This window comes from Hylobates moloch, unplaced genomic scaffold (genome assembly GCF_009828535.3).
Source record: "Hylobates moloch isolate HMO894 unplaced genomic scaffold, HMol_V3 SCAFFOLD_10, whole genome shotgun sequence".
Taxonomy (NCBI): domain Eukaryota; kingdom Metazoa; phylum Chordata; class Mammalia; order Primates; family Hylobatidae; genus Hylobates; species Hylobates moloch.
The window spans coordinates 87,843,663-87,866,789 of NW_026652285.1; the positions used below are offsets into that span (position 1 = coordinate 87,843,663).

The 23,127-nt window shown below is 37.8% G+C and overlaps 2 long non-coding RNA genes across 2 annotated transcripts; one reads left to right on the plus strand and one right to left on the minus strand.

Annotated features, from left to right (window-relative positions):
* Window positions 1-974: 974 nt before the first annotated feature.
* Window positions 975-5,206, minus strand: LOC116474352 (uncharacterized). Its single transcript, XR_004249658.1, has 3 exons — window positions 5,124-5,206; window positions 2,780-2,880; window positions 975-1,180 (listed from the first exon to the last, which is right to left on the minus strand). It is a non-coding gene; the product is annotated as an uncharacterized LOC116474352 (long non-coding RNA).
* LOC131384465 (uncharacterized) lies at window positions 4,944-6,298 on the plus strand. Its single transcript, XR_009215341.1, has 2 exons — window positions 4,944-5,072; window positions 5,367-6,298. It is a non-coding gene; the product is annotated as an uncharacterized LOC131384465 (long non-coding RNA).
* The last annotated feature ends 16,829 nt before the right edge of the window (window positions 6,299-23,127 follow it).

The window sequence follows — 23,127 nt, forward strand, 5'->3', positions numbered from 1 at the left end:
TACTAAAAGATAAGTATACTTATTTTAATGAAATAGTTCTTTTTGTCAGAAATTTCATTTATATGTCATATCAGTATATATGTATATGTCTTCCTTATAATTAAAATTTATATTCCATATCCATATATATATATATCTTCCTTATAATTAAAATGTAAACTCCATATTAGTATGTGTACACATATATACATATTCCTTATAAATAATTAACATGTTTTATATATGATCTGAAGACAAACACTTCAGTGTGGTAGCAGAAACACCTGCTGGAGAAACCAGCCTGGGTTAGATATTTTCTAAATATGTGACCTTCAGCAAGATACTTTCCTTTACCAAGTATCAATTTTCTTTTACATGCTTTGCAGAGTAGTTATGAGCATTATAAATAACATCAATAAACTACCTGGCCCATAGTAGGTGCTCAATAAATCATCGCTGTCACTATTACATCATGAGAATAATTTTCCAATGTGAGGGTTAACTCCCTTGTTGAATCTGTTTTCCATGTTCAGGGCCTAGCATTTGTTTTTGTTAAAATAGGGCACACTGTGACTTCCTGTTACTGATTCTAATCCCATGAAACACATCCATGATGAATAATTATGCCAGTTAGGACAAGACAAGATTGAGCTCACACATTTTTTTTAGAGATCAAGTAAATATAAAGCACACCAACTGTATTGGCATTTCCAAATCAGAGCCAGCAGTGGAAATATAGATAATGTTGATGCCTTGAAATTCCCTAAAAAACAAACTTACTTGATATGACAGAAAGTCTATTACATTGGCTTCTGAGAAAACCTCACGATGTCCAGACAGGCCCTTAGGGCATCAAGGGCTGAAGCATCTCACTGCCTCCTGTCTCTAAGCAGATAGTGTCTCACAGGGATATTTTACTGCATTACCACATTACTCTCATCTGGTGCCAAGCATGTGCTGGAAAAGCCAACAGGAAATGAAAGCTAGCTAATTTGTAAATTTTTCTCATGACTTTTATTTCTCAATGTATGCTTTCATTGATCTCGCAGAGTTCTTGGGGCTGGAATGGAGAACAATGACTTCAGGCAATGTGTGGTCTGACCTTGGCAGAGGCCTTTCCTTTTGGCTTTTCCTGGTCAAAATGGTTCAGACTCCCTTGAGTGAGCAGCACAGCCACAGAAGAATCCCATCTCTTTTCTGCCTATTTATTTGGATAAAGGCATGGAAAGATGTGCGGGGAGAATATCAGACTTGGAGTTCTACCACATATGAGTTTAGAGGTCTTGAGCAAATCATTTTATATTCCCAGGCCTTCATTTGTATTTATAAAATAGGGTCAATATCTAGTTTTTGGAATTGAAATCAGAATCCTTTGATACAATACTTGCAAAAATCATTTATAAGTGTTAAATCCCTGTACCCATGGTGGGGGCTTGTTTATCTGGCCATTGCTGTCACTAGGGAGACGAAACACCCTTCATCTCTCAGGCTAATGTCATTCCTAACACTGGCTTGTCTACAGTGTGGACAACAGGCTAGAAATAAGACTGTGAAAACGTCTTGTATTATGTTCTTCACATATATTTATCCTCACCAAACATCTGTAAGTATCTCAACATACTGAGTATTGAAAGATATTGTGATTTATCCACAATTGTTAAAGTCTCCTGAAAACCCTACTGCATCACAGTAATTCACTATCTCAATCTGTGATGCTGCTATCTATTTAATTCTGCAAATCATTATAGAGGCACAGCACCTGTATCAGGCAAGGTTCTCCACCGAAAAAGAACTTCAGTCTTTGCCCTCAAGGCTTTCAAATGATTGGAAGACAGCCCCTCTAAACACACACACACACACACACACACACACACACACATCATGGAGGATAAACTGCATCACTGAAAGTCTGATTTAAATACTAATCACATCTAAAAAATACCTACACAGCAACATCTAGACTGGCATTGTACCAAAAAAATGGGCCCTATACTTAGCCAAATTGACATGTAAAATTAACCATCACAGCACCGAACACTGTATAGTATTTCCAAGTGGCAAGAACTGGGTAGTGGTTTGTAAACGAGAAGGCATGGGGTGCACATGATCGTGGTCTCCAATATCTAAATGGCAGTTGCGAAGCAGGGCTTACTTTTAGAGGTTGCTGAAGGCCCAACAAAGACTAAGAAATGCAGCTCCAGAGAGAGAAGGGCAAAATAAGAAAGAACGTTCTATTAGCTGATAGACGGTTCAAACTCATGTGTCAAATTCTAGCTGTATTATTTCAATGGAGGCTTCAAAATATAGCTGGGCTTTTGTGCCCAGTGAATGCTGCTCAGGGATGGTATGCTGCACAGATAGGATGGCTCAAGGTAGCACCTAAGTTCCCTCTAAAGAATGGGATTCTAAGATGTCAACGAGATGTTGTGAATCACCTAGAGCAATTTTCAAACCCCACTTCCTTCCTGTGTAATGTGCTTTTCTCTTAATGAGGCCGCAGAATATCTCCTTTCAAGAAGCAGGTATAAACATGCTTTTTCCTGTTGGAGACATTTGTTTTCAGAGGTGCTGATTCCTATCTAAGACTCATTTTGGACTGATTGTTTTCTCATTATCATGTCAAAGCAAGACTGTAGAAAGTAAAAATTGGCATTATATTCTTGAATTAGTACCCTCTTTCTTTGGTATACTGAGCTTTTACTAGATAAGCTTGAAAACTGGAATTCAAATTGTTTTAATTACCCTTCAAATTATTGCACTCAACTCTACTAGAAAGAAAGAAATAAGATTATTTACTCACATAGTTCAAGTTTCGCTAAATTTGATGACATGGTCCTGCTCTGTCCTTGACTCATTCTCTGATCTTAGGTAAGTTAACTTCTTCATATCTCAGTTCCCTATCTGTAAAACGAATATAATAGTTCTATGGAATCACTCATTTGTTAGGTTATTTCTGACTCTTTATTTTCAGTGACGCTGACTTATCTTTAGAAACCTTATACAACTCTATTAAAGCACAGCATATGGAACTATTGATACATCCTTATGTTATATGAGATTTACCAATATTTTCTGCTTGTAAACAAAATCTGTTAGAATAATAAAGCTTCTCATACAAGTGTTGACCAATGCTGAATCCTGGCATCATAAAGAAATGCTATTTTTCTATTATAAAGAGCACATTCAAAAAACCTGACTTTTTTTCAACTACAAGGTATTCACAGGTACAATTGTGTTCACTGGGTACTGATCTGATTGGAAAAATAATTCCCAAATAGTCTCATTCAATGGCTTTAAATGTGTTCACTCTGTTATCCCATACTGTTCATCTTTATTTATTTATTTTTACCATGTATGTCCCTTTGTGAGGTTCATGAAATTCTTATTTCCAGGGTAGAATTACAAAGAAGGGAGCAATTGAAAACATCTGCTCTGCTTTCAAACACTGACAGGCACCTCCATCACACTCCTTTCTGCTGCTGGACAATTACGTACAGCTAGAGGCAGAATTGTTTTTACCTTTGACTGGGGTTCTCTTCTTGGCAGCGAATTAATGAAATGCACGGAATAAAAAGCTGTTTCTCGCCCACTGAATGGATGTACCTGTCACTCGCTCTGATAAGGAACACCTATCCCACGCAAGATAGAAGTGGCAGATATCTTAGTTGGTTGACTATTCTAATGATTCTGTTTGTTTTCCTAAAGCTCAGGCTGTTTGAGGCAGTGTAAATAATGGATTTTGTCTATGTTGCTATAGGGTGAGGAGAGGAGGGAAAGAAAGAGCTGCTCCTATCATGAGTTTCTGAAGTGGATGAAGGCTGTAGATGCAGAGGAAATTATCCGCTTCACTGCAGATAGTCTCGACAGCAGCGCCAATGAAGTTACTGAGAGTTGTATTATTAAAAACACCTATCATTTGCTGAGCATTTACATGTAGAAGGTGCGATGAAAAGCAATTCAAACAGACTCGATCCTCATGAAGTCTTTCTGAGTTTGGTATTATTTTTCCTTCTTTTTTTTTTTCAGTTGAAGAAACAGGCTGCAAGGCCAGAGCTATAATGTTAAAAAGGTGAAGACTCAGGATCCAAACTCAGCTGCAGATGATACCAAAATCTGTGCTCCTAACTGCTACATGGTAGACAGACTTTAGAGGCAAACACACACCTAGGCTAGAAAGCAAATTTACAGCTAATGTGTCCTGAACTTTGGCCAAAATATTTCATCTCTCTCAAGCTCAATTTTTGCACACGTAAATTATAGATAATCATAATTACCACATAGAGTGGTTATTGGAATTAAATTCATAACACATTGAAATGCTGGTTGAAGTGCCTGATGTACAATAGGTTCTCAGAAAGTGGGTGTCAGTTCTCCTTTTTGGAGATATTCAAAGGGGACAGCCACTTGGTAGATATTTTATTTAGCATTACTACCCCTTGTGGGAGAAAGGTGGATAAGAAGCCTTTCTAATGTCTTCCAGCCCAGAGCGTTCATGCCATCAATCATTTGTTCAGGATAACACAAACTTGCTCTGTCTGCCTCCTAGCTCAGGGATCTTACTTCACTCTCAAAGGTATAAGAAGCAGAGAAGGTATAAATTGTTGTTCAAACTTTTCTAATAAGATCATGAAACCTCAAATCTAAAAGCTTTACATTGTCAAATGTAAAGTCCCTTCAATGTCCACTTATAAGAACAAAAAAGAAACCTTTACTCTGAAAAATTAATGCACTGTTTGAATTTTTCCTTGGGAAAGGAGAGACATAGACGTGGTAAAGGGGGAGAGGAAACCTTAGGGCACAGGGGATTCTGGTCTGGTCCTGCAGCCTCTCCTTTTGTGACTCCACCTATTACGGGAGAAGAGACCGGAGTTACTACGAGTTACCGGCGGACGTATCCGTCCACGTCTGCAGCAATGTCAATTCTTGCCTCCTAAGAAGGAAGAGTTCGACTGAAGGGCACAAAGCAGAAAAAGCGACTGAGTCAAGTTCCAGAGCAGGAATGAAAGTTCATTTTAAAATGCCTTAGAACAGGAAAGAAATGAAGGTGTGCATGGAAAAGACCCACGCAGGCACACGAAGGTTAAAGAGAGAAAGTCAGTGCCCCGTTTAACTGTAATCTTGGGACTTTCCTAAGGGAAACTCACCTCTTTCCCACGATTCTTCCCTTAGGGTGGGCTGTCCGCATGCACAGAGCCCTCCTTAGCCTTGGGAAGTGAGCATGCGTCATGTGTTAAAGGAATTATTGGCATGCCCCTCCGAAGCTTTTTTCCTTTTTCTGGTGGAGTGTACCCGGAAGATCATACTTCGCCATTTTCCTCTTAATACGCATGCCCAGGAAGTTTCTTCTCCCTGGGCTCTGATTTCATTGACTGTTTTGTTGTTAACAGGTGTGGACTATCAGGAAATGGCCTCTCCCTGACGCTGCTAAATCATCACTCTCAGAGAGGCAATATCAGAATTGCCAAACCAGCACCTGACACTTCTAGTGCGTGGGGGAAGAGCCGTCTTCTCTCTGGCTCACGCCTAACTACCTACCTGTAACACATCCTAGATGCCTATCTGGACTTAGAGTTTTCATCTTTTAAATGAGCGAATTAACGTAATACTAGAGGATCACTGGAAACTTTCCAATCCAGTGGGTTTGATTCTCCCATCTACCTCTCTTTCTGTCCCTGCCCTTGGATCTCCTGTACTTCTTACGATATTGTGATGGCTTAATTTTATGTATCAACTTGATTGGACCATGCAATGCCCAGATATTTAGTCACACAATATTCTGGGTGTTTCCTTAAGCGTGCTTTTAGATGAGGTTAACATTTAAATTGTTAAACTGAGTAAAGCAGACGGCCCTCCCTAATGTGAATGGGCCTCACCAAATCAGTTGAAGGTCTAAGTAGAACAGAAAGGCTGACCCTCCCCCAGGTAAGAGAGGATTTTTCATGCTTAATGGCCTTCAAACTGGAACATCAGCATTTTTCCTCCCTTCACACCTAAACTGGGGTTCAAGTCTGCTGGCCTTAGGACTGAAACTCAACCATCAGCCTGAGTCTCCAGGTTGTGAACTCACCCTGCAGACTTGCAAACCGTGACACTTGCCGGCCTCCAAAATTACAGGTGTCAATTTCTTATGGTAAATCTCTTCATGTAAAAGCTCACACACACACACACACACACACACACCACACACAAAGCTTATCTGTCCTAAAGAATCTTCACTCTGAAGCCTAATAAATTCAATTTAAGACAGTAGAAATGACTGGCAAGTCACAATAAGTAACATTAGCAATATATAATTAAACATTTGCAAACATTCTTTATACTCACCTATTCTTTGATATTTCCATTTCCAACTAACCCCGCTGAGCAGATTAATGCAATCCTACTTTCCAGATTAAAAAAGAAAAAAAGGGAGTTGAGAGTGATCCTTGGCCATATAGCAGAGATAGATTTCAAATTGCAATTGTCCTCAATACACAGGGACATACCTTTCTATTGCACCACAACGAATTTCTAACTGATACTTGTACTTAACAGAGACCTTTGAAAACTCACTTTAAAGCAATGAATAACCCAGCTGAGTCCAGTTAAGTAGCCTGACAGAGGAGAATGATGCCTATGGTCTATGGTTGCTTTGCAGTGAAGATCTGTCCTTGGTACAGAACCTTTTTATAGGTGCAAAAATTGTAATCCTGATTACCCTGCTCAGTGGAGATCAGAGTGGTAGAGCAGCAGTTGAAAATACAGCAGAATGAAATGCTTACCTTATCTTAGGCTCTGATGTCAGAATTTCTCTTCAGGATAAAATTATTTTTTAAAATAGAAAATACCTTAATAAGCTCCTTGGGATGACTTAGTGAAGGGAAAGATCCAAAGACAATTATTTCTGTGCAACAAAAAAATGATCCCTCACAAGACTCCATTAAATCAGGATGAATTTTTGTTTCCCTTCTGGAAATAAGAGCTGGAGCTCAGCTTATGGGGAAGAGATTAGAGACAAGAGGCAGGAAGATCAAAATAGGTTGAGATGATGAGGTAGAAGGGACAGTGAAAACATTTTAGTGTCTGGACAACTGAAAATATTTTCAGCACACTGAAGACTAAGACTTGAGTAGTGAGGTTTTTGGGGATAAAGAGTTAAGATGTGGAACAAAAGGGAACACATAGATGCTGAAGTTAGGAGACAAAGATGATTTTGAGAACAAAAAAAAATCCTAGCAACTAACAAAAATCTTGAAATCAGCTTCGGATCTGAGTATAAATCTGAAGGCGGAAATAAATATTGAAATCTCAAGATTCAGAAAGGCCCTGCCTATTATCCGGGTTACAGTTGGGTGGGTAGAAAGATTCCAAGGTAAATTTGTCTCTTCTACTCCCCCTCTACATTTTTTACACTATAGGAAAATCAGAAAAGTAGCCTGTTAGCTAGATGGCAGCTTCCATGTAACAATATCTACATGTCGTAGATTGAAAGGGGATTAAACTCTTCCCACTGTGCCTAGCATTGTGAGATTTCATCCTTGAGAGCATCTAGCAGTGGGAATGATTTAAGATGACAGCACAGCTTACTGTTCTATCCTTCAAATCTTTCCCACGTCCATCCTGACCACTGTAACAGTGTGTCTGGTATATTGCATTCCACTGTGGTTGAAAGATGCATCCGGGGTCTGTAGTGTATCCCCCTTCCTCATGTTTCCATTACTCAGGGAACATTTTCGAAAGATGAGATCTGCTCAATTTTGGAATAGTTTCCAGAGGGATGTGGCAAAGTGCCGCATCATTTTATTTACTTAAAATTAGACCAGAGCAAGGAATCCCAGTGTCCCACTCTGAGCAGTTTTGTACCGGTGGGAGGATAGGGAAGAGAATCATGCCCATTTGCTGCTGGAGTACAAGAGGGGCTCTTCATCATTACTTCATATGACTCCCCAATTCTGATAATTGCCATTTCAAATATTGGTCTTCTTGTAGAGAACACAAATTGTATTTTTTTCTAAGTTTCTTCCTTTCTGCTCCTACTTCTCACCTAGCATTATCATACTGTCTTCACTAATATAAGTTCCAGTTGAATTGGAGAGCACTTAATGGAAAAACAATAACTTTACAAACTAATGCCCTGTTCCCCAAGTTCTAAGAAGCCAACTACAGATTGTATTTGTCAAAGATTTAAAATGTACCCTCATTGCAAATGGATGTATTAGTGAACTTGGGCTGTCATAAAAAGTACTATAGACTGGGAGGTTTAAACCATTGAAAATTTACTCTCTTGCAGTTCTGGAGGCTGGAAGTCTAAGATCAGAGTGCCAGCATGGTCACGTTTAGGCAAGAACTCTCTTCCTGGCTTACAGATGAACACCTTCTGACTATGTCTTCCCATAGCAGAGGGAGAAAGATCTGTTTCTCTTCTCAGAGGCTACTTTCTTGTTGGATTAGGGTTTCACCCTATGGCCTCATTTAACCTTAATTACATCCTAAAGACCCTATCCCCAGATACAGTCACACTGAAAGTTAGGGCTTCAACATTTGGTAGGGTGGGAGGGGCTGGGGAGAGCACACAATTCCATTTATAGCACTGAGATTTCCAATGCCTAAAACACTTAATTTCTCAATCCACAGAGACGGATCTCAAAAAAGAAATCAAAACTGGCTTAGATTTCCCAAGGATTTCCATATCTATATACTAGAAGAGAACTCAGACTTATGCATCTGAGAAGGGTAAGTTCAGTGATCTGATTTGTTCTTTTCATGTGCCCATTTATGGATTGGAAAAAATTCAACATTTGGAGAGAACAGATTGAGTTCTAATCCTGGTCATATTACTAATTTGATTTATGACCTCAGCTTTTTCCATCTGTAAAATGAATCCTTCTCTTTAGATTCCTTCCCACTCTGATAGTTCAGAAATCTGAGAACTATGGATTGGCATTAGTATTCATTTGGGCATAGACACTCTGATTATCAAAATTCAAAGAATGCTCCAATACCAAAGGGTCTACATTTTTATTGGCCTCATGACCAAGACACTGGAACTGAGAGGACCTAAGTAGCACGTTGGAATCAGACTTTCAGGGCAGAGGTGGAAGACAGACAATACACCACAGTCTAGAAGTGACATTGGGGGCCAACAGGTAGAAAGATTCATGGGCCAAAAGGGGCAGTTCCTGGAGTGCTCTTCCTGCCTGCTGTTTTATGTCTTGTGGGGTCACTGGGATAGAGGAGACAATAGAGTGATTTATAGTCTAGAATTTTGGTAAAGGATAGAATAATAATAGTTAACCCTTAACTAACAGGTATTTTCTAAATGCTAGATATTTTATAAGTACTTTATTTTTATTATATTTAATAATAAATTCTGACCAGAGACCTTGAAGTAAGTACCATTTTTATCCTTACATTTCGGAAAAAGGAAAATGGCACTTTAAAGAAATTAAACAAGTTGTCCAAAATCACGTAGCCGAGAGGAGCAGAACTCAGATTCAGTTGACCTTTGATCTCCCAATTCCTATTCCATTCTGCCATACCAGGAAAACTGAGTCTCAGTAACGGGGCCCATGTTTTCTCCACTATGCAGTGTTCCAAGATAGTGGCAATTAATACGACTTTTTACCTCCAGCATTTATACCTTGTAAAAAATTCTTGAATGTAGAAAAATACAGAGTGATAGCAAACTCCAAATGAGGATTCTCAAATTCAATCAGAATAGGGGCATCTTCATGGAAGAAAAAAAGTAGAGAATGAGACCCAAAGACTAAGCATGAGTTATGAAAGTGTCTATGGGAGAAACACAGTGAAAGAAGAGAAGGATGAAATATTCCAGGCCTCAAGAAGGTGCTTATACCAAAAGCTATTGGTTTCCCCCTCTCAGTTACTCCAAGATCCCAAACGGCTATACTTGCTAAATGTGTGTAATGTACACTATTTGGGTGGTTACGCTAAAAATCCGGACTTCACCACTGTTTAATATATCCTTATAGCAAAACTGCACTGTGCTACTTAAATTTATATAAATAAATAGATAAATAAATATATTCTGAGTACCATAATGCTTATCTGTATCATAGCCTGCTCATCATATTCTAATTGCATATTTATTCATCTGTGTTTACTGACAGTGAATTCCTTGAAAACATGGTCCTTGTATTTCTTATCTTTCTGTCCCTTGTACCAAGCATAAAATAAATGTCCAATGCTTATTGAATGTTCAATGCTTGTTGAATCACTAAATAAATTAAGGACTCCTGACTTCACCCCTGACTAGCTATTTGTCTTGGATTTACTATTTAATTTTGTCCAATCAATGTTTTCTTGCCACTGCATAAGTACCACGTAGCTCTGCTAGGCATTAGAGGAGTGATAAGGCAAAATGCATGGTTTCCAGAGTATCAGCATTTGTTGGGGATGGCAGACAAGTATGCAAGTAAGTGAGTTCCAGTGTGTCCATATGTAAAAATGAAGTTGAGAAAACTTCTTGCTACCTCACAGGATGATAGAGGTGTCTAATAAAATAATGACTGAAAAAATGCATTAGAAGTTCCAAAGTATCATTTATATCCAAGTTAATAGTTATGATTTTGTGGAAGTTTTGCTCAGTATTACAACTTTTCTGGATTTGGGATCATTGAATAACATACAGAAACCTTGCTGTGGGTGCTTAGAGAGGAGGCTTAGGCTGAAATTTGAGTAACTATTAATATATTTTTATGCTATTGCCTTTTGTACTTAAGACCTTATGTTTATGTGGCTTCCAGAATGGTTTACTTATTCTCTAGTTTTATAACTTTAATAATTCAGTATTTGGAAAGATTAGGGATTGAGGCTTCATTATCTTACAGTATCATAGTATGCAACCTTTCATGTAAAAATAAGGTGGCATAAATAATACGCATGTATATGTACATTGGTTCAAAAAGAAATACAGGAAGGTAAACCAGACACTAACAAGATGGATTGCCTGCAGAGAGTGGGTAGGAAAGAATAGGGGAATGGAAATTGGTTGGAAGGAATAAAGGATGAGTGGCACCTCCTTGAGTATATGTCTTTGTAAAGCTTTGACTTTTGAAAGAATGATAGTATATCACATACCAAATAAATAGGTAAGTACCAACCAATCAAACAGACAGACAAAATCAACTGAGAATTGGGAAGGAGGTAAACTTTAAGCAGAATACAAACATTAACAAATGAACTAACTCTACAAAAAATAAATGAAATCATTTTACTGAAGGGTGGGAAAGTTAAGGACTAACCTAAGTAATACTGGAAAACAGGATTTTGACTGCAAATTTCAAAGCTAATGACAAAAATAACTGTACACGGAATTTTACTCTAGTTAATAAGTTTGTTTTCCATAAGGTTAGCAATCCTGAAATGACTTTAAATGCATTCTAAGATAGCAAATAAATAAATTTGCTATCAAATTATGGATAATGAAAGCCAGTTTTCTCATTTTTCAAGAAAGGAATCATAATTAAAGGCTGAAGGCTAGAATGAACTGTGTAATGTTGGGTTTGAATCAGAGGTATTACAAAAAATGAATATATGTATGTTTGTGTGTATATATTTATATATGTATATATTGTATGTGTTATATGTATATATTAATATATGTGTGTGTATATATTTATATACACACATTCATATGTACACACACATAAATCACATTTGTGTATATATACAGTTAAATTGATATAGATGTGTGTATGTGTGAATACTTTTTTTTTTCATTTTTGTCTGCTGAGAGGGCCTAGAAGTAGTAATACCGTAATACAGCAATTACAATGAGCACACCTAAAGTTTCAAAATAGTTTCTAAATACTATTTTTAAAATAAATAAAAAGGAAAAATGAATTCATTTAAGTACTTGATTATTTCAGTGCTAGTACAGGGAAATGAAAGATAAGCCTGGGACTACTTATGGTGCCAAGAAATAAGAGAATACTCCAAAAATGATGGGGCATGTAAAAAGAATGTAGCAGTTAACCTGAAGAAGCTTTCACTGGTAAATTTTATGACACCATAAGCAACAAAATAAGTATTAATAGTAATGGATTGTAACCCATAAAACAAAGAAAATAGTCTTTGTTGTTTTATATTGATATAAATAAATAAGTAAATGAGGGAGAGTGAAAGCTCTTTCCTCAGCAGAATTCCAACTTCTATATGAAGAAAGATAGATGGACTGCATCAGTTGGCAAATACTACAGAAATACGTGTAGCAGGCAAGATTTATCAATGAAAACTAAAATTAGTGGGTAAAGGTATGATGAGAAACAAGATTTTTGCAGGCAAACATATTTATAGAAAGTACCTCCCCGTAAGGTACTTATTAAATACATGGGAGAAGATAGTAACTTTACATTGGTAAACCAAGCAGAAACCACTTCAATCAATGATGAGCTTTAATATGGCCAGCCATGAAATACATGGACATTCTTTACCTTCTAATATGATGCACTATGAAGAACACAGCATAATTTTTATGATATTCTTGCCAAAAAATGCATCATCTAAATTGAAATATGAGGGAAGAGCAGATGGTAGACATTCTACCAAATAATGGAGCTGTATTCTTCAAATGTCATAGTCATACACAAAAAGTTTATAAAATAAAAATTAAAAAAGTCTGAAGACCTGCCCCAGTTTGGAGAAGACTAAGGAAAATGGGCACTGAAAAGTAACCTGTAATCCGGGATCAAATCCTGGGTCTGACAAAGGACACCAGTGGGACAATGGGCAAACGTCACATCAGGTTTGCAGGTTAGTTACTAGAACTGCACCCATGTCCATTTCGTAGTTTGATAATTATACCAAGGTTATAAAACATCAGGAAATGCTTGGTGAAAGGTAAACAGAAACATTGTGTACTATTTTTTTCTACTTTATCATAAATTTAATGTTTTCTCAAATTAAAAAGTAAAAATAAAATAAAAGCTTTATTCCTGCAATTAGGTCTGTGATGTTAGAAACAAGGTGGTCAGGATATGAGATCTGTTGCCAGAATCCGGTGTATCTTGATATCCTGTATAATTCGGTGGAATTTTCTGTCTGACTTCTTCAGAATCCCAGTGTCAAAAAATTTATATTCAGAATCTTTGGGTAATAAAAATGGCAGAACACCAACCCACACTGTGCCAGGTGCTGTGTTGGGCACTATATTTACATCTCTGTGTCACTCATTATTTTGCATCATGTCATTTTCCTGTCCTCTACTACATACAATTTTAATTCTGTTTTATAGAAAGAGCAGGTCCAAACCAGTCCAGTCCTCTTTCTGAACACAGAGAGCAAACAGCTTAATTGGAAATTACTGTTTTTCTTCTCCCTAAGATGGTAAAAATCATTTTCCATTTCTTCAGTCAGTTGAGAGTCACTGCCCTCCCGGAAATGAGGAACGTTTCCCCGGACTTTATTTTTCTGCGTGCTATAAAATGATTACAGTTTTGTTTCATTTTAGGGTTGAGGTAGGGATGTCAGAGGAGAAATGCATTAGGGCAAGGGAGAAAATACTATACAAACCTATAAGATGCTTTGAAAGATTGCCAGGAACAAGGTGAATTATTGATGATGATCTGATGCATTCGGTTATTTCCTATGAAATGGTCCTACCAAAATGAATTGCAAGCTATTTCCTTCCCTTTCACACATACATACACACACACACACATACACACACACACACATGCACACACATGTGCACACACACACAAGTCTATTTCTTGAGCTCCTTTCAAAGTTAACAGACTGATCATATCGTTGTTCATTCAGAGTGTCCAGAAAGCCAGAGCCATTCACCATCTCTTTTATTCCCAAGCTTTTGTCATAACGTTGGCACACACTGACTTGCATGCAATCTTATGCACCTGGTCCTCCTGCCCCAGGACGGGCTGAACTACTGCCTCCTGTAGAACTTTCCTGCTCTGACCTGAGCATGATCTGCCCAACAAAACAAGTCTGCTCTATCATCAGTACCTACCTGTGAACAGTAGCCCACATGTCTTCACCTGTCATAGAAGGCTTTCTGAGATCTGGCTTCTGACCTCTTTTTCACTGGATGCTACAAAAACCCTTAGTATCTTTCTTTTTTAACTTTTATCTTAAGTTCAGGGGTACAAGTGCAGGTTTGTTACACAGGTAAACTTGTGTTATGGGGGTTTGTTGTTAAATTAATATTTATTCTCTGCGATTTTATTCCCTGTTGTATCTCGTCACCCTGCCTTTATTCACATAGTCTCTCCACTTGGAATAAATATCCTTTGTCCTCATCTCAACCTGCCAAAATTCTGTCTCTCATGCCCATATAAGTGTGACTTCTTTCTTGAGACCCTCCCCAATTTTTCTAAATGAGAATTCATCATTCCCCTTTGTCTTTGCCTTGCAATGTTTTTCTCCAGTTATTCTCTTAGTAACCTGCCTCCAATTTCTTTTGCAGGCAGCTTTCTCTATTCCTTGACTGAAAACATCTCGAAAATAGGGAGGGAATTTGTATTTTAGTGTCTATTCTGCTTAGAAATGTAGAGGTACAATTCTGAAAGATTGTAAGTGAAAGGTTTAAGAAGAAAGCTTGCAATAGAGAGAGAGAGAGAGAGAGAGATGATACATAGTTTAGTAAGATAGAAAATATTCTATGGAACATAGCATACCACCAAGATTCTGGAAAGATTTAAAGTGCTACTCTGTGTATGTTTTTACAGCAATACCTTACAATTTTTTTATGTTATTAATTCTTAAAAACCTACTGGGTTTGGCTTTCCTTGTTTTTCTGATGAGAAAATTTGGAGTTGGAGCAGGCTCATGGCTTGCTGAAGTCTATCCAGGGGCAGAATGAGGACTTATGACTACACAGATTCAGGTGAAAGTCAGAGCCTGGAAAAGAATGCCACAGAAAAGCTGTAGTGGGGACTACATCATAGTGGTCTTAGGCATGTCCTTCGAGTTTTCCAGACTTTTCTTTCCTGTTCATGGGTCTACAGATACACTTTCTAAGGATACCTGCACTTAGAAAGGCCTTCTTTTGAGAAGGCCTTAAATATGATGAGCTATGTCCATAGTGGAGCATCCATTTAGTCAGGATAAGAGGCCCCCAAAACCCTGAATTGTTAGAGATTCATTCTTCTTCATTAGTCTTTTTGGTGTTTAGCTTTGTTCATCAAAAGGGTGCTCTGTTTTGTTAGTGGTCAACATATAATCTCTTTTAGCCAGTGTTTCTTCATGCAAGCTGTGGTCACAGGAGAGGGTCTAGTGCACTGATTAAGAACATGAACTATGGAGCAAACAACCTGGGTTCATACTTCAGCTTCATCCCAAACTAGCAGTACCTCATGCTCCCAATCTGCAAAATGACAACAGCAATAGTATTTTTAAAGTAACGGCAAAAACCACTATTACTTTTGCATCACCCTAATACTTATCTCATGGGACTGCTTGAGCATTCATGACACCCCACATGTAAGTCTCTAAGAACAGTGCCTCTCGTAAATGGTAGCTATTTTTATTCTTATGCCAACCACTCAGGCTTACTGGGAAGATCAAATGAGAACAGTTTGTAAACTTTAAAGTATTATGCTAATGGAAAATAAAGACTTAGTAGAACTAATTTTATTATTATTATTTAAAACTAGGAAAAATGTGCCCTCTTGTTCTAAAATCTCTCTGGGGTCATAAGCTAAGCATCCCAAAGAAATATTTATGCCATTTATAGGAGATAATTTTATTCTCTCTAAGATATTTTCAAAGTTAATTTTATAGTAGACTTTCACCAAAATACCTTTTGTTGGAATCAGTTTGTAGACTTGTTTTTTTAAGCACTTCATTTTAAACATCCCCCCTCCCAAAGTTAGAAAAAAATAAGTAAATGTAAACAAATAACACAAGTTACAAATTACAAAAGCCATTTTCAGTCTGCAAATATTTTTAAATAAAAGTAGATATATACTCTCCACAGAAGACTTCTCCCTATAAATTTATATTCAGATAATAACTTTAGGCTGTAAACTCAGGACTCAGTAAGAAAAACTATCTTTTTATTTTGGAAGCACACAGGTGTTAAATAAAATGGATGGATGACACATGCTGTTCCTATCATGTGCAAAGTAACCTGTAAGAGCAGAATATATTAAACTTTTAAAGCATAACACCTATATATGAACTGAATACATATGTGCAGAAAACAACTTGAGAAATGGTTTAAGGCAGTTTCCAAACTGGTTTATTGTCATCGTTTGTATTAATATCCTATTCTTTGCTTATATCATAAAAAGGGAATTGTTGAGGAGTGGTGGGTACAAAGAGGCTGGTCAATCTAGTACATACAAAATATTAATTTCAACCCAACACTCATGTTTTTGGACAAGTTTCCACTTACAATTAACTATATATAAGGAGCTAGACTGATGTGTATCCCTGAAATATTCAAAATACATAAGGGCCAGGCATGGTGACTCACGCCTGTAATCCCAGCACTTTGGGAGGCTGAGGTGAGTGGATCATTTGAGGTCAGGAATTCAAGACCAGTCTGACCAACATGGTGAAACCCCTCTCTACTGAATACACAAAAATTAGCTCGGCAGTAGTGGCGTGTGCCTGTAATTCTAGCCACTCCAGAGACTGAGGCAGGAGAATCGCTTCAGCCTGGGAGGCAGAGGTTGCAGTGAGCTGAGATTGTGCCACTGCACTCCAGTCTGGGCAACAGAGTGAGACCCTGTCTCAAAAAATAAAGATGAAAGTAAAAAATAAAATAAAATAAAATAGATACAGAAATAAATACTGCTGAATCACTTGCTAAAGGTGAAATTATTTCCCCTTGGGGGCACTGGGCAGGAATGGGAGGAATGATGAATGAAAATGACTGTGAAATTCTTCATGAAGTGGAGGTACCTGACTCAGGCCTTAGAAACAAGATTTTTAAATGTAATGACTGCTGGAAAAGAGATGGTAAGAAGAGCTTGGAGCAAGGAGATTAGGTAGAAGGTGGCGATTTCAGGAGTACATTGCAACGACAAAAGGGTAAAGACAAGGATTGTGGCTCAGGTCATTGGGATGTCACTGGACATGGTGTGTTTAAAGACTGACAAGGGTGAAGCACTGGGAAAGGTCAGGTGAAGATCCTTGAATGTCTTTGAGCTGGCTTTGCTCTATCTGTCCTCAAGTCTGTTCATAATCACCTTCCCAAGGAAGTAACTCCACAAGAATTTTCCACAGATGACTAGTTCCATGTGATGCTATGTAAAAAGAAAAAAAGAAAAAAACACATCAAATTTCCATTTGAAATAAACTTGGAAAAATTGGCATAAGTCAAATTAAACATATTTCATTCTCAAAAAAAAAATGTTGGTAAAAAGATTAAGGGAGAGGCAGAGAAAAAACAAGGGAAGCAAGAAAGAAGGAACTTGGAGTAGGGAAGAAAGATGGATAGAGGGGCCAGTCTGGGAGCATAACTGAAATGCAGAGAGGTGATTAACCAACACTGAAAAACTCTGGAAGTTTCTAAAGGAAGTGGGGCTATTCTATCTAAGAAAACTGAGGGTAGCAAATAAAGGGAAATACCCTAAATCAAAAGGTTGCTTCAGGTTGGCCCTATTATAGATATAGACATACTATAAACCATAGAGTGAGATAGCCTAGAAAATTACTGTTAGACGAGATCTTGGAGGCTTTCTAGTATAAACTTCTTTTCTTCATCTCTCCATATCAACTTGTCCACTCACTTTTTTATGTTGTTTTTAGCAGACAAGTTCCACTTAATCCATTGTGCAGTTCCTTCTTATTTGACCTCTAGGAAGCTCAGAGCTTAATTTAATGTAATACTCAATTGCAGTAACTGTTACCTATTAAGTTTCCATTATATCCATGTCTTCCCTTCTTACAAATATAGCCAGAAAAGCTGCAGTAGCTCAAGGGCTATTCTAGGCTCTGTGAGGGCTACAACAATGCTTCAAAGAGCTCCAACTGGCAATGAGAAATATATGTTTTCCACATTGATTCATTCATTAACTCCTGAAGTTATTGAATGTCCATCATGTGCCAGAATCTTTACCAAGAACACTAACAGATGTAAAGAAATAAAAATTAAAGAAATATTCTGTTTTCATTATCTTAATAATGTGTTAATATGCACTTATTGAGAATACATTTTATAAATATGCAAAGTATCTCAAAAATTGGTTACAGTGAGTGTTCAAACAGATATGACATTTTCATTGCAGGTCCTCTGAGATGTTTGTGGTATCGATTCATATATCGATTCATAAAATCTCAGTCATGAAAAGACACAAATCTAAGTTTGTAAGATCTATGTGGATATAAATGGAAACCCTTTAAAATGTTGGGACTTATCCATTGTAATTTATCTGATTAGTCTTCCTGCCAGATCTTTTTAACTGAATCACATTAGATTTGGGATAATTACGGAAGGACATTTATACTACTTTGAAGGTTAATTCCAACCTCACTCATTCAGCATATGTTTGGAGTGTCCTTGCCTAATGCCAAGCCCTTGGCTAGGCAAAAGGACATGGAGATTGTTTCTGAGTTTCTTCATTGAGGGATTCTGGTTAAGAGCCCTCTGCCAATCACTACTGTAAATATATTATCTAAGTGCTCAGCAGAGAAAATTCATGTTCCAATTTTCTGATTGAGTAACCACCATGACCAATCTCTGGGCAGAGCCATCAGGAAATAACTGCTATTTAGCCTCACATGTCTTTGTTGAGCTTTGTGCCTCCACAATAGGAGGATTATACATGCAAGTAAAAGATAAATTGACAACACCTAATATAAACACATTCTTTTCAGAATGGAGCAAACTACATGAGATGGGAAACATGGCAAGTGTTTCACAGAAACCAGTGAGTAAGATTTAGGCTGGGTATTTGACATTCTCTGACACGTTTTGGTCCTCACTTTTGACCAAATTAGTCTGTCAACAGCATCTACTTGGTGCCCACAATGTACAATGGCTTGCATTTGGCACCGAAGATGGAAAAAATAAGAAAAAGTCAGGCCGGGCGTGGTGGCTCACGCTTGTAATCCCAGCACTTTGGGAGGCCAAGGCGGGCGGATCACGAGGTCAGGAGATCGAGACCACGGTGAAACCCCGTCTCTACTAAAAATACAAAAAATTAGCCAGGCGTGGTGGCGGGCGCCTGTAGTCCCAGCTACTCGGAGAGGCTGAGGCAGGAGAATGGCGTGAACCCGGGAGGCAGAGCTTGCAGTGAGCCGAGATTGCGCCACTGCACTCCAGCCTGGGCGACAGAGCGAGACTCCGTCTCAAAAAAAAAAAAAAAAAAAAAAAAAAAAAAAAAAAAAAAAAAAAAAAAGAAAAAGTCAGAGACATTTTTAGATACAACTCCAGAGGGCACCATTCACAAAGACTGCAGTATAAATGGCACCCTCTAAAATCGTGCGATCCACAATCTTTACAATGATGTGAACTGAAACTAGGAAATATTTCCCACTTCTGTGTTTTTATATATTAATAGGAAGGGCTGAATCAGGTAAAAATAAAAAGCCATGAACAAAAAAAATGTTGATGAGAGAAAATAGGAAATTGTAGAGCTGAGGTTTAGAAGCAAGGACAATGAGTTGAGATTTTTCAGGCTCTGATTCAAATCCAGACTTCAGAGCAACGTTAGGAATCCATGATGAAGACTGATGGGAAACAGAGCCAATTAGAGGGTGAGGCTGAGATTAGAAACTTGTATTTAAGATTTGTCAGTAGAAAGTTGATAGCTGGAAAGATGAGATGGGACAATTTGCTAATGGAAATAGATCATAGAATTATAATAGACACAAGAGAAGTATAGGATTAGACCTTGGTAAACCTCTACTTAAGGAAAAGTATTAAGGTAGGAGAACCTAGAGAAGAAGCTGGAAGCTTGTGCATTCATCCCCAGTGTCACTGGGTGAATCGCAGTGGCATATCACAGACCACAAATATTGTCAAATCCACAAAGTCTCTGTGGATTTCAGAATTGTTGTTTAGCAAATTCTGATTTTCCATATAAGGACACAGATTGTCATTTTTCACAAATTCCAACCTTCTGTTTCTCAAGATATGCCTCAAGTGCATTCGTCAATTCCATCAAGGACATTTCCTGGTGGTGAGGAAACTTTAAATCCCACAAATTCTTAAGAATTCTTTTTTAAAAAAATAGTAGTATTTAGATAGTAAAAGAGGTTAAATTACCCCATTGTTTTATATTCAGGGGGAGCTGTATTTCATATTCAGGGGGAGACTCAACAAACATCCTCTGAAATTCAATAGATAGGCAGAAATTAACAGACATTCCTTCCATTCTGTGGGTGTTTAATCCATCCCTGACAATGTGACAGTGCTAGAGACTGCAATAAATTGGTGAACAAAGCCGACACAATCCTTTCTTGGCAAATTGATATTCTAACAGGAGAAACACACACATACACGAAAGTAACAATAAAGACAGCAAAGAAGTGCACACATAAAAGTGTTCTGTGAACAGGAGATAAAAGAGGGAATCACAGGGGACCACAATTTAGTTAGGGTAGTGATGGAAAGCCATTCTGAGATGATATTTTAGTAGAGACCTCAAAGGTAAGAAAGTGCAACTTCATGAAGGGGCTGAAGAAGGAATATTTTAAGTAAAGAGAATGGCATTGGCAAAGGCTTTGAGGGTGGCATAAACTAGACAAGTTTAAGGAGGTGGCTAGAAGAGGGAAGGAGTGGAAAGAATTACCGTGGGAGGAGTTGGGAGCTGGGTTATTGCCTCATGTGAAGAACGATTAAGGTAAACAACAGTGGAGTGGAAATCACCTCTGAATTACTATCATCACCATCCAGGAGCTGCTGGGCTAAGTTTGTGGCAATCAGTGAGAGAGAGAGAGAGATGGGTGAATCCAATGATAGGCATGAGGACAATTTACAGGGCTTGTTTATGGATCAGTGCATAGAGCCAAAGACGAAAGAATTTTACGGATGACTCCCAGATTTTTATTTGAGAAACAGGACGGATGATGGAGCCATTTACTAAGAGGAAGATAATGAGGTAGTGCCAAGTTTCGGGAGGAAAATCTAGTTTTATTTTAAATGTGCTAAACTTGAAATATCTGTGAATGATGTAGTCAAAGACAAGAATAGCAAAATTTGAAAGCAAAAAGTAATTATTTTTCCTGTAGTAAAAAAAAAAAAAAAATAATAGATAGGACTCTCAACAAAGTGAACAAAAATGTGATCAGATCATTTATTTGCTTAAGCTTTTCAATGGCCCTGTTTTTCCTCCTGGCTAAGGATCCTGATACTTAGCTGGGTATTCAAGGCTCTCCGTGGTTAGTCCGCAACCACTTCCCCTACTTATCCCACACTCCAACACAACAGACAGTCGCTCATTTTATAAAGTATTCATTTCTAAAATTAGGGAATACCTTTTTCCCTCCTTCTCAGGTACATGTGATCTAAATGGAGTGGTATTATAAGAAAGAAGGGAGTGAAAAATAAAGTATTGCTTTTTCTAATCCATGAATCATTGGTTTGTGGACCAAGGTATTAAGGATGATTTTGAAAAGTAAAACATAAATACCTGCTAATCCCCTATTTTTTATTCATTTGTTTCCTTCTCTGCCTTAGCTAACCAGCTCACTGCATTAACTCACTTGGAAAGGGGAAGAATTGGCTACCAAATAAGCCCATTGCTGGATAGGTATGGGTTAGACTCTCAGAATGCTTAGCCCTCAGACCTTCTCTAAAAGGCAGAAATGGGGTTTTTGATGTTAATAGAAATATACTCACTGTGTTTCACTGGGACAATGACTTCAAAAACTCATTGGCTGAATTGCCTATAATATGTTGGGCAGGTACTTGGCACTCTAAGGGGAAGTAATAACAAGGGAGGTGCATTCTTTCTCAGATAACTTGTAGTATCTGGGAATACAAGGTTGGAAGCTGTCAGTCCCAGGAATAAAGGACATTTAAATTGTTATCAGAAATAAGATGGCGGAGAGAAAACCTTTAGATGAGAATAATATGAAGAGCTTTATGGAAGAGGGTCTGTTTGAACTGGGCCTTAAATTATGGATATGATTTCAACAACATGGAAAGAAAGATATTTCAGGAGGAAAGTAGACTGGAACAGAGGCTGGAAGATCAAGTATGTGCTTGTCAAACTAGAAGTAGTTCACTAAGCATGGGAAGTAAAATCTGAAGTAGAAGGTAAGGATTTAAAAAAAAAATTGGTTGAGTCCAGAAGTTAGAAAAACTTGTTGGTTGCTTCTTCCATATCTAATCCACCAACCTCCACAATTCTGAACCTGAAAGATTTGATGGGATTAGCTCCACTCTCAGTTCTATAGAAGGGGGTCCTGCTTAGATTGAATTTATCCTTGTATCCCATTCTCACATTCAAAAGGATTAATCCAGAGATATTAGCTGGTGGAGGGTAAAAGAAGATACTCTTCTATGGGTTTTGAGCAAGCCAACCTCTTTATCTTCAATGCATACTATAGGATATTACTCTCTTTCTCTTGCTGGATGTAGACATGGAAACCTGAAGTTCTAGGACCAGAGGAAAAGTAAATAATAAAAATAATCTGGAACTGAGTAAGCAAGGCTAAAAATTAAAAAGGAGAACTGAGTCCTGACGACATTTTCTTGTGAGCCAGTGGATTAAAGCTTACATGAGAGTAGTGCTATTTCTGGACTTTTAAGTTCCATGAGCCAATGAATCCCCATTATGTTTTAAGCCAATTTGACTAGTATTTGCTATTACTTGCCATTCAAAGCATCTTGATACAGAATCCTTGAAAAGTACATTAAGCTTTGTTGGCAATAAGAGATCTACTGATATTTGTGTCTCCCAGAGTGCAATAATCTGGAAAGTAATCCTTATGGTAGTGCGAAATGCAGAACACCATTAAGTCAGGATAGTCCAAAACAGAGGCCATGAAAGTCAGCCAGTCTTTTAATTTGAGATAGTCTTATTTTGTTCTCATTCCCTGCCTGGTCATTTGACTTCTCTGTTTGTCTCCCAGAAGAGGAAAGGAAGTAATTCTACTTGTCTTTCCTTGAGAAGAACTACCTCCCTTGGGCTTGGAGCCTGACACTGTTTTTCTCTCTCCCACTGACTCCATAGATGTATTCATTTCTCTTTAGGTATTTAATATAAACCAGATAAGCCACAAACTTAT